We start from the raw sequence: 15,997 nt of genomic DNA on the forward strand, positions 1-15,997 counted from the left end.
TGTGTTCCCTTTTATTGTCTTTGTTTCTTTTAGTGTCAAACAGAAAAGCCTGATTTTATTTCTGAAATAGAAATCTCCCAATTTCTATTCTCGTTCTTTCATACACTAAGGGAAAGATGTTGGGAACAACAATATATATATGGCATGCTTGTCTAGGCTATGCCTTTGAACTTCATTGATAATTAACTGGTGGTTTAATACATAATACACTGTTGCTATCATAGCATATAAAAGAGAGTATGCCCAAAAATAATACCTTCATCCCTCCCTCCAAAAATCCTCATGAAATGTAAAATTTACACACATGGTGTGGCTGAACCAAGTAAAACTTTTGTTGTTAAGAAAGGATTTTGCACATCTTACACACTGTGAAGATAAACCCCATGGACTGGCGACAAATTCTGCCTGTCCAAGGACATTTTTGTAGGCAGTTGTTATTACATTTGATAAGTTGGGTGGAGCTTTCTTTTCAATTCTAGGAGTATTTTAAGAATTTTTGAGAGGATTATTGGAATGGCTAGAAATGCTATTGATGATGGTTTTATTGCCCCATATGACGAACAAGTGTAGGAATGAAAGGGCTTCTTAATAATGCTCATTCTTGTCTGGCAGGCATGGATCAGTGGTTGAGCATTGACCTATGAACCAGGAGGTCATGGTTTGATGCCCTGTCAGGGCACATGCCCAGGTTGTGGGCTCAGTCCCCAGTGTGGAGGAGGTGGGCAATCAATGTTTCTCATCATTGCTATTTCTCTCTCTCTCTCTCTCCCTCGCTCTTCCTCTAAAATCAATTAAAAATAAAAATATTAAAAAAATAATGCTCATTCTTATTTAGAGAGCTGGGGTAGATACAACTCCAAATTCTTGCAAAAACTTGAAGAATCTAAAGTAAAAGAGTTATTTCATTGTTTTGGAGATGTTTGATAGTGATCTTTTCAGATATAAGATAGGATTGACTGTTGGATGTTTTTCCTAATAAATTTTTTGGAATAAAGTAGTTTTCTGCTGCTGTTACTGTTATTAAAACTTGATTTTAATCACTCAAAGCTGGGAATGAAGTCCAGAGTCCTTCTTTTACCATTGCATTATGACTGGAAGGTACAATATTTAGGATAGTCATCCAGTTATTTTTGCCCTAACTCTATAGTAAGAGGAACCCAACGAAAAAAATCCAAATAAAAAAGATGCATGCATTCAAATATTTCTTGGGCTCAAATAAACAACATATAATGATGCAAATGCTAGTGAAACAGATTGGAAAATAGAACTTTACAGGAAAACTGAGGATGATGCTAATTGCAACCAAATACAGAGCTGTCTCTAACCGAATTAACTATTGGTGTAGATATCTCCTTTCTTTTGGACGCCATATACCATATACATATGCACTGGAATGTTTCTCAAGCATAGGCAATTGGGATCCCAACCTATGCAACAGTGAAAAGGCTCTCATCTTAGGAACCAGACCAACGGGAATTCTGTACCATTTTGGTGGCTTTTTGGGTTACGGAGGTGGGTCAAAAATCTGTATTCAAGACCTGGGGTGAAAGGGAACCTGAGATGAGTGTCCTGAATTGTAACTTTGGCACCACCCTCCCTGTGAGCTCAGACAAATGACTTCATCTCTTGTGTTGTTTTATCTCCCAATTTCTATTCTTGTTCTTTTATTTCCAGAGGTACATGTCATCTGAGGCCTTGGGCATTTTGCATAGTAAATCAGGAGCAAATCCAGGAGGGAGAACGACAGAGAGACAAGTACCTGGAGAGGAACGCTAAGTTTCTACATAGACTTTGTATTAGGTTTTATTACTGGTGTTTCATGTGTTGGGCCATTTCTTACACATTTAGACATTTTCTCCCGGCCCTTGGAAAACTGAAGTCTCCATGAAACATTCCATGAATGACCATCAGTGTTACTAATACGTTCTTCTAAAGTAACTGGGACCTATTTATACACCACAGGCAATTGTTCTTGCCCAAGACACAGTCTGAATAAGTAATTTGAAGAATGGAAAACACTGTCCGTCACCCATGTGTTTTCTTTATTTACTATTTTCCAACCTGGCCTTGAGAGTTCCTGTCTCCAGATCTTTGTTCATGCTGTTATTCTTTCAGCTTGGAATAACCTTTCCCCTTCTTCAAATCCTCTCCTCCTTTAAGGTTCAGCTCAAAAACCACTTTTTTTGGGGGGGAGGGTGTTAGAAATGTCTTTACTTTTTGACATTACCCCTGAAACACAGGAATCTCTTTATTTCTTGCAACTGTGAGTCACTTGTAGCCCCTAACACATCACTTAGCACTTGAATCCTACCCTATATTGTTCTCTCCTTTTTGCCATTACATAAACCCGGATTTCCAGAGAGACTTCAAACTTCTACATGAATACTCAAGATAGCATCCAACACAGAGCTAAAAACATGGACAACACTTAGTGTTATTGATATAAGGTGGTGATTTTCAAATGACCTAAAGCCAAATGAAAGAAAATCATAGAAACCCAATGTGTAAAATTAACAGAAGTTGACCTGCTGTGGCAGAAGTTGGGGTAAAGGTCTGTAAACAGACATCCTGCCAGCGGGACCCCACTCTCTACTCACCTCTCTGAGCAGGCTCTGGAGCACCCCTAGGGCTCCTTCTCCCCCTGCCCTGTTGGTGCCAGTGTTCTCAGGCTTCCTTGCTAGGCACCTGGCCATCCCCAGTACCTGAGCTGCCTCATCCCATTTCCTCAGGGCATAAGCATACCTGTATCTAAGCTCAGCTGTTGGGTCTCTCCACTGTAAATGTTACCTACCTTCCCCCAATGTGTGCATCCCCACAGTTTTTCGAAGAGCTCACGTTGACCTGACTGACCCATGGATTTCCACCTCATCTGTTGGAGAACTCAGTGTGGCTGGTGGTGAAGCAGTCCTTTTGGCCATATTCCCCCATTCCTACTGAGCTAGCATATTTCAGTAGGAATGGCTGCATGTTTGAAATTCTCGTGTTTCTATCAACTCAAACAAACTTATTCTCCCCATAAACAAATTCTATTCACCTTCATACTCTCAGTTAATTGCAAGGAAACAAAAAGTTTTTGGTGGTACTTCATGGCATAAGATATCCCATTTCAGAGCAGCAGAAACAGAGTAAGAGAGGCTATATCATCCACTTTTTTTTTTTTAAATATTTCTTTATTGATTTCAGAGAGAAGGGAGAAGGAGAGAGAGATAGAAACATCAATGATGAGAGAGAACCATTGATCGGCTGCCTCCTGCACACCCCCCACTGGGGATCGAGCCCGCAACCCAGGCATGTGCCCTTGGCCGGAATCGAACCTGAGACCCTTCAGTCCGCAGGCGGATGCTTTATCCACTGAGCCAAACCGGCTAGGGCTCATCCACTTTTTAACCCTGGCATCACTCCAACCTCCAGCACTGTATTTCACTCCAACATTAACCACCTTGGCTGCCTGTTCTTCCTGGTTTCATGTTTGCATTAAATATATATATATTTAATATATATATTTGCATTAAATATATATATATAGTTTTCTTTTGATTTTATTGTTTTCAGAGAGTAAGGGGGAGGGAAAGAAAGATAGAAACATCAATGATGAGAGAGAATTATTGATCAGCTGCCTCCTGCACATCCCCATACTAGGGATTGAGCCCGAAACCTGGGAATCGAACTGTGACCTCCTGGTTCATAGGTCAGTGCTCAACCACTGAGCCACGCCGGCCAGGCCATACTTGCATTCTTGTTTTTCCTTTATCAAACGATTATTAGACAAGAAATGGGTTTGTCCTTGACTTCACACCCTGCTGACCTCCTTAGATGTGGTGATCCAGTTTTCGCTCCAGACCTGAACTCTTCTTAGCTGCTGTTCGCTCACCAGTAGTCCTTCCAGATCCACTGATCTTGGTCATGTCAGCCAATTCAAGACACCAGGCCCTGCCAACCACAGATGATGAGCTATGCTTGCAAGCTAGAATCTGGGTTTGTTTTCCAAGGGACTCTCTTGCCTGTCCCTGACCCTTCTGTGCTATAAGCCCATTTCCATTCAGGCACAAACTCTTGACTTAGCAACCCCAACCTCAGTAGCCTCCCCACTTGGCAATGTATGTGTTCTACCTATGTAGACTTGGGCTTACCTCTAAAACACCCTTGTGGCTCCCTGTGCCCCTAGAGTCCTTCGCCTGCACTACCCCCAGTACCTGCCCCACCATGAGGAGCAGTCACCACTGGCCATTCCACTGGCCCCTGGGGAGTGGGCATGAGTCAGTCAGGGAAACTGTTTTAGAGGGATGGGCTTTTGGATTTCCTTAAATGCATGGTGTGGTTGAGGAGATCATTCTCAGAGGGAGATATAAAATAGGGTTGTAAGGCTGGAGTCTCAGTCTAGTCAAGAAGGAGTACACACAGTTTATAAAGGAAAAATGATGTAATCTCCTTCCCATCATTCTATCAGATGAGATGAGGCCTTCTGGGAACATGTTACGAGGGAAATGATTATCAGGAGGATAAGTAAAGGACTTAGGACTTTTGTCATCCATCTTCTTCCATAATCACTCAGTTCTTTTCTCTTTTGTATTTTTTTATTTTTTTAGGTAGAAAAATGTGTTGGCTTGAACTCCTAGTGCTATCTTATGTAATAAAAAAGTCAAGCAAAGGGCAGGTCTTAGTTCAGCTTGGACTCAGCCAACTGCCTGTATTCTTACAAGTGCTAAGAGCTGGAGGCTCTTTGCATCTTGAGGATTATCGTGAAATTCCTCCTCAAGTTTTAAGTCTCCTTCCATGCAGGCTCTTTCCATGCAAGAGGAACATCTCAAGGTAGGCCATTGTTGGCTTTCAGGAAGTGTTAAATAAATCTTTATGCTTTTATTGTAAGAGCACTACATTTAATGGCAAGATTTCCAAAACCAGTTTTCCTTCTAACTGACCATGGGTGCATAACCTATCCCATCTGGGTCCCTTCTGCTCACCTGAAAAACAATGAAGATTGATCCCAAAACCTCCAGTTTTGAAATTTCCCAGCTTAATGACAAATCCTAGTTGGCATCTAGGCACTAATTGAAAATCTATAAGCCAGATAAGATATTCTAAAATTGAATATATTGGTATCCCTCAGCAATCTAGTAATAGAGTTTTAGCTTCAATAGGAAATCACCTTCCTCTTTGATAACTAACCAAGGTTAAATGAGGTAATATATCCAGGGGAACATCTAACACGCAGAGGCACAATATATTTCAGTTGAAAGGGTGTTTCCTATACTTGTGTTTCCCAAAATAGAATTCTAGAAATCCTATTCTTTCATCTAGATTTGCCAGGGCGATTGTGTCCTAAAAAGTCCTTTATAATGATGTTTTTATTCATTCAGGTTCCAACTAAGGATTATACATTGCATTTAGTTATTGATTCTCTTTAGTTATTATTTATCTTATTTTTGTCATCTGGAAAAGGCTTTATTTAATGTAGCATAGAAAGATGGAATGTCACTTATCAGCCTTGGCAATCCTCAGATAAGACAGCCTTAAAGCTAGTGACCTGGTCACAGGGCTTGAAGAATTACAGAAACATTTTGCTGCACAGTGTAGTGGCTTCTCCCTTCCTGGAGCAGCGTGCATAATTTTGCCCGGGATAAGCGCTGGGGTGCCAACTCTTTTGTAATGCAACGGGAGCCTGTGGCCCTGACCAGCTGGGGACCATGGCAGTCCCTTCCCTGATTCCTGGAAAAACAATCATCTCTCCCTTAGAGGGCAGCTGTGTAGCTTAGCTGAGATGGTGTAGGGACCTGACGGGCCCACAGTGGGAGCTCAGAACATGCCACAGCCCCCTCCCCAGGACCCCTAAAGACCGTCTGGGAAAACTCTCTAAAATGTAAATTTCAGTAAGCGACTCTTTTGGTCAAAATCTTGTGACTTTAAGGATAAAGTCAACATTCTTCTGCTTGGTATTCAAGCCCCTCCAGAATCTGACCCCTGCTGTGTCCTTGCACTGTGACCTTGGGTGTGCCCACCCAAGAGGGAGCGGGTATCTCTTGGAGCTCCAGCCTCTGCTCGCCCTTCTCTCTACGTCCATCTTTAAACACACTCCCTTGTTCCTGTCTCGGCACCTTTGCTCGCTGGCTGGCAGGCCTGAGTGAAGACTCTCCTCTGCATCATCAGGGTTGTAAGCTGCAAACAACCGAAATCAGTTCTGGCTGATTTAAGCAGAAAAAGGACTTGCTGCAAAGGAGGGTCAATCACCATGGAAATGCTGGAGAACTAGGCTGGGAGACACCTGAAAGTAACAACGGAAAGTAACAGCAAACATGCAAGTAACCGCGAACCCAACTCAGAAAGAGTAAAACAAGGAAAGTCACCGCTCCTTGTAACAAGCCCGAGTCCAACGGCAAGGCAGCCCCAGGGGTGGTTGATTCAGGGGCTCTGTGAGTGGTCACAAGGCGGCTGGAACATCACGTCCCGACACAGAGGTGAGCTGGTCTCTAGTTAGGGTGAGTCATTTCTGGGATGAAGCGAATTTCCCAGCATCCCTCATTGGCCAGGTGGGCATCACATGCCTAGATACCGACCAACCATTGACAGGGATGTGGACCAATCAGACAGCTTGTCTATAGCAGGTGGGAGAGCGGACTGGTGCCACCTCATTGGAAACAGGCTTGGCATAGCCTCCTGAAGGGGGGCACTTGCAGACCAGCAGCCCCGGGCGCAGCAGGAACACCTGGCAGGAGAGGGAGCCGCTCGGGTTCACTCGCAGAGCCGCAGAGCCGGGCACCCAGCCACCGGAGAGCGGGGAGAGTCAGCTCCGGAACTCCACCCCGTGGAGTGCTATGCGGCAGGCAAAAGGGGCAACTGCAACCTGGGCAGCAAATGGACGGCTTAACAGCATGATATCAGGAGAGAAGGTATGTTTAAAAGATTATAAAACGTATAAGCGTGTTTTACTGCCTACAGATCTAAAAAAAAGATCGTTTTTTTTGTTTTGTTTTTTTTTTTGTGTGTGTTTTTTTTGGCAATCATGCTGATGCCCTAAACCTACCTATGGAGGAAAGCAGGGGAGTGATGCAGCCCGATCCAGACAGGCAAGCCGTTCCCCTCCCCGACCCGCATCCGCACGGGCCTCCACTCCCATGTCTGTAAATTGGAGCTAACTGCCTCCTGCCTGGGTCATTGTGAGGATGCGGTAAGGCAAGGAGGCTGAGTGCCCTCATTCGTGGTTTGTAATCTAGAGCAGTCTCTTCTCCTCTTTTATAATATCGGTAAATTTAAGGTGTCCGGGCGAGTTATCCTGTAGAATATCACACAATCTGGTTTTATGTGATTGCTTCCTCATGTTGAGATTCAGGTTTAACATACTTGGCAAGAAAACTGCTTAAGTGATGTTCCTACTGTTATTTTACTTTATCTTTAATGGGTAATCAAATAGTACAGAAATACATAAGGTAGACATGGAAAGTGTTCCAAAATGCCGCCCCCAGAAATAAGCAGCATTTACATTTTAGTATATAGACCATTAATTTATTTTCCTTCGCATATAACAAGTTGAAACCATAGCATTTTTGTAACTTGCTCTCATTACTTGCTGCCGTATCTTGGAATACTTTCCGTGGGAGTATATATACATCTACTGATTCTTGTCAGCGGTTTGTTTCCAGTTGTCAGCTATTGGGAACAGTGCTGCAGCCCTCATCCATGCACACTCGTCTTTGTGTTCTTAGGTGAATGCTTCCATGGGTTACATTCCTGGAAGTAAAATTTCTGGGCCAACTTTAATATTGTAAAATTGCCGCCACAAAACACTATTATCAATTAAGATGCTCACCAACAGTGTATGAGAGCAACTGTTTCCTCATATCTTATGCTAGTATTACCACTCCTTTTAATCTTTGAAATTGGAAATGAAAATTGGTGTCGCATCATCATTTGAATTTTTAAACTATGAGCGAAGTTTAGTATATTTTTATATGTCTGTTTCCTGTTTTTGTTCCTTTTTGTGAGCTATCTGCATATGCCTTATGGCTATTTTCCTGTTGGATTGTTTATCTTTTTCTTATTGATTTGTAAGAGTCAGTTGTATAGTAAAGAAATTGGCCATTTGTTTTCTGTATGTGTAATTTTTTTGTCCAGTGGAAGCACCTAAATAACATCCTATAAAACATGTTCCAAAGAATTACCTAACTTAGAAAAAAGCCATGTTTAAACCCTTCTCTTTGAACTTCCCATATAGGGAATAGAACCAGGGTACCTACTTGATTTAAATCTGTAAGTGTGAATAAAATATATATTATATATTCATATGCATACATGTGTACACTGTATGTATAATTGGAAAGTGGTTTTTAAAAAGTTTTCTCTGTGATAATCTTCTTTCAAAAAAATACTTTAATGAAATTCTTAAACTTCTGGGCAATTGTTTGGAACTTGCAAATAGGCTGTAGATAATTAAATTCCATGTCCACAGCTGGCCAAATCTTTTTTCCACCCCCCTCCACATAACTGTCCATAGTTTGGAATGCATCACTCTGGAAGGTCTCAGGAATCTCTGATAAGAGCATTTTCAGAAGGTAGACTCCATCTACTTAATGTTCTTTCACCTTGAAAGGCTAGGTTCAGGTCCATGGCTGCTCATTGGCAGCCTGCAGATTGCATTCTGAAGTGCACAATGGACCTAAATTCAATATTTGGAAAACTTTCCAAACAAAAATGACTCGTGGGCCAAAGTTTCTTTGTTTTTTGTTTTGTCTTTCCCATCCCAACCAAGTTGGATTCATTTCCTCACAATTTGAATCATGTCATTGCATTTCATATGAGCAAAATTGTCCTTTTCTGAGATGCCTATTTTGATGATAGTGAAAAAGGTTCAGCATTTTTACAGCATTCTCCTTAATCATCTCTTCCAGTTAACTGGATGTGCTAGCTCTGTGCCTGGCACAAAAATGAAAGATTAGTTAACTGATGCACTAGGTACATTGCCACCAGCTCTGTTTAGGACACATGATTAACTCCCTTACCTCCCTAAGTGCTGCCTTCACTCCCCTGGCCTAAAAGTAACATAATCCTTACTTGTTCAATACTGTTGACTCTCCTATAGAAAGAAACAGGGGGGGGAAGTCCCAACTTTTGATACCCCAGAACTGGATTTGTCAGCAAACTGGAACACATCCGGCCTCAAGTAACAAAACATTTTCATATGTTGCTAGAAGGAATTAGATACATTTCCTTGGAATTTAATTTCACACGTGTAGGCGGTCCAAAAGTAAGATATCCACCCTCAGCCCCCAACACAGCCAGGAAATAGGAAATAGGAAACAAACACATTTTCTTAGTGTTAAACTATGAAATCAACACATAATGGCACTGGGCAGAGATATGTAGTCTCCTTAAAGGGGCAGAAATCAATTATTTATCCTGTCTTTAAGGCTGCCAACTCAAGCATAAACAAATATTTAAAGAGAAAAAAAATAACATGCACATTATTTGAAAGGAAACATATAAATGTGACATGGCACCGTTTTTGGTTGTTATGTGATATAGATATATTAATTTTGTTTCATCATTGTTATTCTTTCCATCTGTCTTTTTCCCATAGGCGATACTTACTGGAATAAAATTATTTTTCCGTTTATTTTTTTAAGTGCCTCAATGGCCGACATTGTGGATCTGCTTCAGAACTGTGATTAAATACACTCATCTGATTTGGTTGGGACAGAAGCGCTTATACCTACTTAATATGTTAAGCGACAGCTGAAATACTTTGATAAGAGAAAACAGGAAACAGCTCTATAAAGAAACAAAGGTACATTCAGGATAAACCAAAACTTTTCTTCATGGGAAATAAACAGAGACATCTCTGTTTTCCTTTGAGCAGGGAGGAGCTGGCATAGAATATGGCTTATTGCACCATTGATGAATGCATTTAAATGGGGTCTTATCAATGAAAATAGTGGCTATCCTAGCCCTTGACTTGACTCGTCAGCAGCTGCCCAACAAACTAGGCCTCATAAACAGAACATTGAGAAAAATATGTCTGTGGCTTCATGGACACACCCTAACACACAATGGTCTCCCCACGCCCTGGACTTGGACACTCATTCTGTAGTACACAGTAAGCAGTCAGTAATTAACTACGTGTTGATTGGATTGTACCACAAGAATATTCATCCTAGCGAGTCATCTATATAAGGCATATCATGTTTCTCCTAAAAACTTTTAAATATATATATATATATATATATATATATATATATATATATATTGATTTTAGAGAGAAGGGAGAGGGAGAAATAGAAACATCAATGATGAGAGAGAATCATTGATCAGGTACCTCCTGCACACACTCCCCCCCCCAACCCCCCCAACCCTGACTGGGAATCAAACCGTGACTTCCTGGTTCAAGGTCAATGCTCAACCACTGAGCTACGCTAGCCAGCCTCTCCTAAAAACTTTCAATGGCTAGAGGTTTTGACTGAATTTTTGATAATCAGATTAGATGTTTCCCTATCACCTACCAGTTAAAAGAGGCAAAAAAAAAAACCAAACAAAAAAGGACTGCACTCCTCATCCTTCTGATTTGAGTGATTGTGGCATGATTACTTCATTTGCTTTTCCTACTTTGCAGAGGAATTTAAATAGCTCAGATGTTTCACTCTTGAAAAAGTGGTTACTAGTCACACATAGGAACTCTTTCCTTTAGGAAATATCACAAGGATGTTTATAATTTATTGCTGGACTTGTTCAGCATCGCATGCAAATCAGCTTACATATTTTCACGCTGCCTCAAATGTGACCTTAAAAACAAAGGCACCACCCATGCCACTCAAAGCAGGTACCTGGTTGGCAACACCATGGCGCTGCTCTTCCTCACTCTGGCAGTCTTCTAGATATTAAAATGGTCCATTGCTGTGATGTAGGAGTCCGTGTCTGTGGTCAGAACCACCAACACAAGGAACTGATGGCCAGGGCACCACTCCCTGACGGTCTGGAGAACTCGACGCTCTTGACCCGAAAGAGAGGGGGACTCCAAAGCAAAGACCTTCATGGCAACCGTGGCCACAGGGCTTTAGTGGTCACTACTCACAGCCCTGGGGAACAGCTGTGTGACCGGCCCCAAACCACAAAGATGCCAGTGAACTTGTGGAGCCAGTTCCTAATCAGACCTGAAAGCACAAGTGGAAAAACAAGTAGGTTGGATACATGGATTCCCAGGGGAAAAGGACTTTGGAATAGGCCCGCCATCCCCCAGGGTCTCCACCCTGACAAAACCCTCTCCAACCTGTGTCTGCCGTCTTTGTCTTAGGGCTTCCTTAGGCCTTTGTGAAATGAAACTATTTGAGAGGAGCATAACTCTCTGTGCCGTTCTTACTCATACCTTAATGTGATAGGAATAGAACGTTCCTAATATGGAATGTGTCTGTGGAGCCCAGGGACGTAGGAAGAACCTGCCTGCAGGGTGCTAGGGAGAGGATGTCCCTGAAGGGAAGAGCTGAGGGCTTGATGCTTTGCGAATGGCCTCCCTGTAGCCTTCAGTTTCACTTCCAAGGAGGGCTCTGGTGTCTACGTTGCTGAAGCAAACAGTGAATGAGCTGCCTGGGTGCTGAGCGGAAGAAGGGGCTGCCAATCGGCAGAGGCCGTGATGCGTAGCAGAAAGCCGTAGGGCTTGTTGGGAAATCCTTTTATAGCTCTCTCTGGCTTATAGGTTCCCATGCGATCCTGTCTCCTCTTAGGATCAGCCCTCTCTCGATTGTTACAAAATTAACATTTCAAGTTAATTCCCAAAGCCAGCCCAGCCCTGAGGGTGTGCCAGTGCGCAGGGCTGCAGAAACTCTTCCATTAGCAAGGAATGGCAATCGGTGACTCTCAGGAGAGGGGCCAACATCCCTCCCCCGTTCCTCGCTTGCTGCCACCACCGTGTCTCTGCCCAGAGATTTAAGATTCGTTTTGCACCTTTCTGAGCGGACCTCAAAGCCCTTTACAGACAAGAATGAGGGTTATCCCAGGACAGGACTCTTAGTTTGTATTCATCAGATTACACTTGGCCAAAGCAACAGTCGCAGTTGGAAGCAGGAACAGGCTTCATACTTCCTAAGAAGTCTTGGGATTTTGAAATCACAGAATGAATCTGGAGTATGAGGCAAGTCTCAGAGTAACTCAGAAATGTGGCCAGAGGTGTGTCTCCTTGTGACTTACACACCGCAGATGCTGTTTCCTTTAATCCAATCGGCCAGGTGGTAGTAGTGGAACAGTGGATAATAATAACAGTAACAACAACAACTACTAACATTTGCATATTGTTTGCTCCGCTCTAGACACTGTTCTAAGACCCTTACAACAATTGATAACATCCCATAAAACAGGTACTATTAGTATCCTCCCATTTGACAGATGAGAAAATTGAGGCACAGAGATTGAGTAACTTGCCAAAGGGCACATAACAATAATAGAACTAATTATATTTAAAACTTTCATAATAACTGCTAACATTATTGCCTTCATTTTGCAAATAAGGAAACTGGGCTTCAGAGACCTAAAGTAACTTTCCTAAGGTCACACAGTGCTGAAACGGTGGCCTGGCTCACCCCTAACATTTAAGGGACCTACAGCAAGAATACAAACATAGGCCCCTATTCCACAGCAAAACTTATACATCAAGCTAACAGGTAAATAAAGTATGTTCTGTTCTCCTGCTTTGAAACAGAAACCTTCATGACATCCTTGGAAGGCCAGACTCAAATTTAGAATCTACAGACTTCTTGGTCTGAGCCAGGAAGACGGTGCAGAGAGAGAGTCATGGCCCAGTCCCTGGCCCTGCACCCTCTCTTCCCACCCCTGAAGCTCAGATACTATCCTCCCGTAGGCACCATCCAGCTCTGTCCATGCCGTCTACAAACCACCGCCCCGGAGCCACCCTGAAATCTAGGGAATATACACACCCTTGAGGGGACCCGCCCATGAAGAGGCCTGCACAGGCCCTCGGAGCAGGGAATTCTGTTGTCTCAGACCTGGAGCATGGGCTGGAGGGGAGAGATGGGCTGGGTGGATATGTTCCTTTGATCTGGTGGATTCTTCACTCCATGGGGAGCACGCCCTCGAAGGACCACGGTGTGGCCCTCTGGAGCACATGGCCCAGGGCAGAGGTCCTCTTGCCTGGGTCTGAGAGCAGCACTGGGGGTAGCACCAGGGCTTTGACCAGATCTCCCCCCTCCCAACGTCCTTCCCTACTGAATCACCATGCATGTCATCCCTCGGCCTCTGACACCCATTTTCATGTCACTGGGACTGCAGATGGTAGAGGAACACCCGGGAAGGAGGCTACTAAGGGTGGGGGGTGCAGTGGGTGAGGGGAAGGAGCCCGAGAGATTTCCCCTCACCCACTCCCATTTCCCCTTTTCCACTGGGTCCTGCCCCCGGCAGCCGGCCAGGGAAACAAACACTGCCCAAGCGAATCCAAGTCATGGCCACACCCTTTCCTTGTTTATGGACACAAAGCAGAGAGACTAGGAACCGCCTTGAAAATAATTAGTGCAGGAACTGTTCATTCTCTCTTAAGCTGGAAGATAAGACTTCTGCAAAATCACTTGCCTGGACCAAAGGCCCTTTGCTTCCTTCAGACTTTAGGACAGCCAGGGGGCCTGCCCACCAAGCCTGGCCCTGCTGCTGCAGTGACTTCCTGGCACCTGGCATGGGCTGTTTACATGGACTTAGGAGGGATCCTGTCAATCCATCCAGGCTTCTAAATTTAGTTTCCATACATCAATGCAATTTCCTGTGCTAGCTATCAAAATTAAAATTTTCCACAGGCTTCATTTTGGACTGTCATCACACCCGGTGTCATGCTTCTTTTTTTAAAGATCCACGTAACACCCCCACTAACCAACAGCTCACAAGCACCTGGCATCAGAGCTAGAACTCCAGCAGTCGGTGGCTGTCAGGGCTGGCTCAGTCCTTTTCCAAGGCCCTGGGGGAGTAATCCCCAGACAGGCCTCCTGTGCTAATACCAGAACATTCGTGTCCGAGTCCTGGGACTTCAGAAACCCACCCAAACCAGGATGATCTAAACGTGGTGTGTGTGTGTGTGTGTGTGTGTGTGTGTGTGTTAATTCTCACCTGAGGATATATTTTTATTGATTTGTAGAGAGAGAGGAAGGGATAGGGAGAGAGAATGAGAGGAATGTTGATCTGTTGCCTCCCTTATGCACCCCAACGGGGGGGTCAAACCCGCAGCCTAGGTATGTGCCCCGACCAGAAATTGAATTCTCCATCTTTCAGTGTACGGGATGGCACTCCAACCGACTGAGCCACACTGGCCAGGGAAAACTAAATGTGGTGTTTTGTCATAAAGAGCAGCCCAGACTTGGGCAAAGAATAGATCAGATCTCTCTATAGAGGACTGGAAGTAGACATATCAACCCCCTTTTTAGCCATGATGGTTTATTGTATCTCTTCTTTATCCCTGCATCCCCACTCCCTTCCACCCCATGCGGCTGGGCAGGCAGCCCTGCAGTTCTTCTCATTTAGAGCACTAGCTTCACTGCAGCCGAGTTCCAAACTGAGAGCATCTGATTGGTCCAGCTTGAGTCAGGTGTCTATGTCCAGTCCAATCAGCTGTGGCTCAAGAGAATGGGTAGAGTCAGCGACAGTACAAACAAGCCTGCCAGTTGGGTCCTTGGGGTTGGGTGGTAAGAAGTTCTAATCCAACGGGGTGGGCAGGTGCCCTAAAGGGTTTACTACCCAGGTTGTACACATATTTAAAATAGACGACTACCTCTTTTCCTTTGCCTTAGCTTTTTTGGATGATGAGCAGTTTGATGTCAGGTTTCACATCTGTGCTTGTTCTGTTGCAAATTGTTCATCCTTATTTACCAAGAATCACCATGGCAATATCCTTATCCTACCTCTCCTCGTTAATACCTCTTCTGGCTTTCTGTTTTGGAGCCATACCTCAAGCCCAAACTCAGAAATAGATAGAAACATTGTTGAGAAACCAATATGATCACCAACTACTTAGCTTTTTGCCTGGTTTAAGCCTACTTGGAACTTGCATAGAGAATGACTCTTGTCAGCTTGGTTCCCTTTTGGGCCCTGAGCCCAATCACAGCTCTCACTGCATTTACTGGACTTGTCTAATATGTAAAAACAATAGCCTGTTCTACACTCTGAAATATCATAAACCTCTCAGTTCATAAATCCCAGACTGGGATATCTGAGGAATTTTTGGCAGATCCACCAAGAAACATGGCCAATCTAGATGTTAGAGGAATTTCTTGAGTTTCAAGCCAACCAAGGACATTAACACTTCACCCATATTCCTGAGGAATGCGATCATTTTGTACAGTTGGACAGTCTTTAGGGAATGGGCAGCGTTACTATTATGAATTTTAAGAAATGTGTATTTTGTTTCCCGGACATTTATGTTCACGGGGAACAAAGCACTCATTGCAAGCTAAATGTGGGGCATGGTGTAATCTGTGCCACCACATTAAAGAAAATTTAAAAATTTTCTTTTAAATTTTTCTCGATAGAATGACTAAAGGAAAATTCTGTACCAAAATCAAGATGTAAGCTAAATTTCATTAATGCCTTAATTCGGTCATTTGCTGCTAGTTGCACATTGGCTATGTGAAGGGCATGGCACTAGGTGCGTGTATGCTGAGATAAAGGGCACAATCTTTGCCCTCATCACATCACAGTCCAGTGCTGATGACAGATTTATAAACCAAATATGACAGTGCAATGTACCAAGGATGATAAGGACATAGACTGTTAAGAGATGAAAAAGTAGGGACTGCTAACTCAGCCAGGGTTGGGTGGGGAGAGGGAAAACTTCCTGGTGGAGAATAAAGCCTGAGCTGATTTTTAAAGTTTAAAAAGGAGTCAACCAGGTGGATGAAATGGATGAAATGGGGAGGGTATTCAGGCAGGGGAGAGCATGATGCATTGTGGGTGTTGGTTATGGCTTGTTTTGGTTGGAATTTAGGCTAGGAGTGGGATGGAGAGGGCTGGAAAGGTTGGCCTGGGACCA

This window comes from Myotis nattereri, assembly GCF_964212035.1.
Source record: "Myotis nattereri genome assembly, chromosome: 10".
Classification (NCBI taxonomy): domain Eukaryota; kingdom Metazoa; phylum Chordata; class Mammalia; order Chiroptera; family Vespertilionidae; genus Myotis; species Myotis nattereri.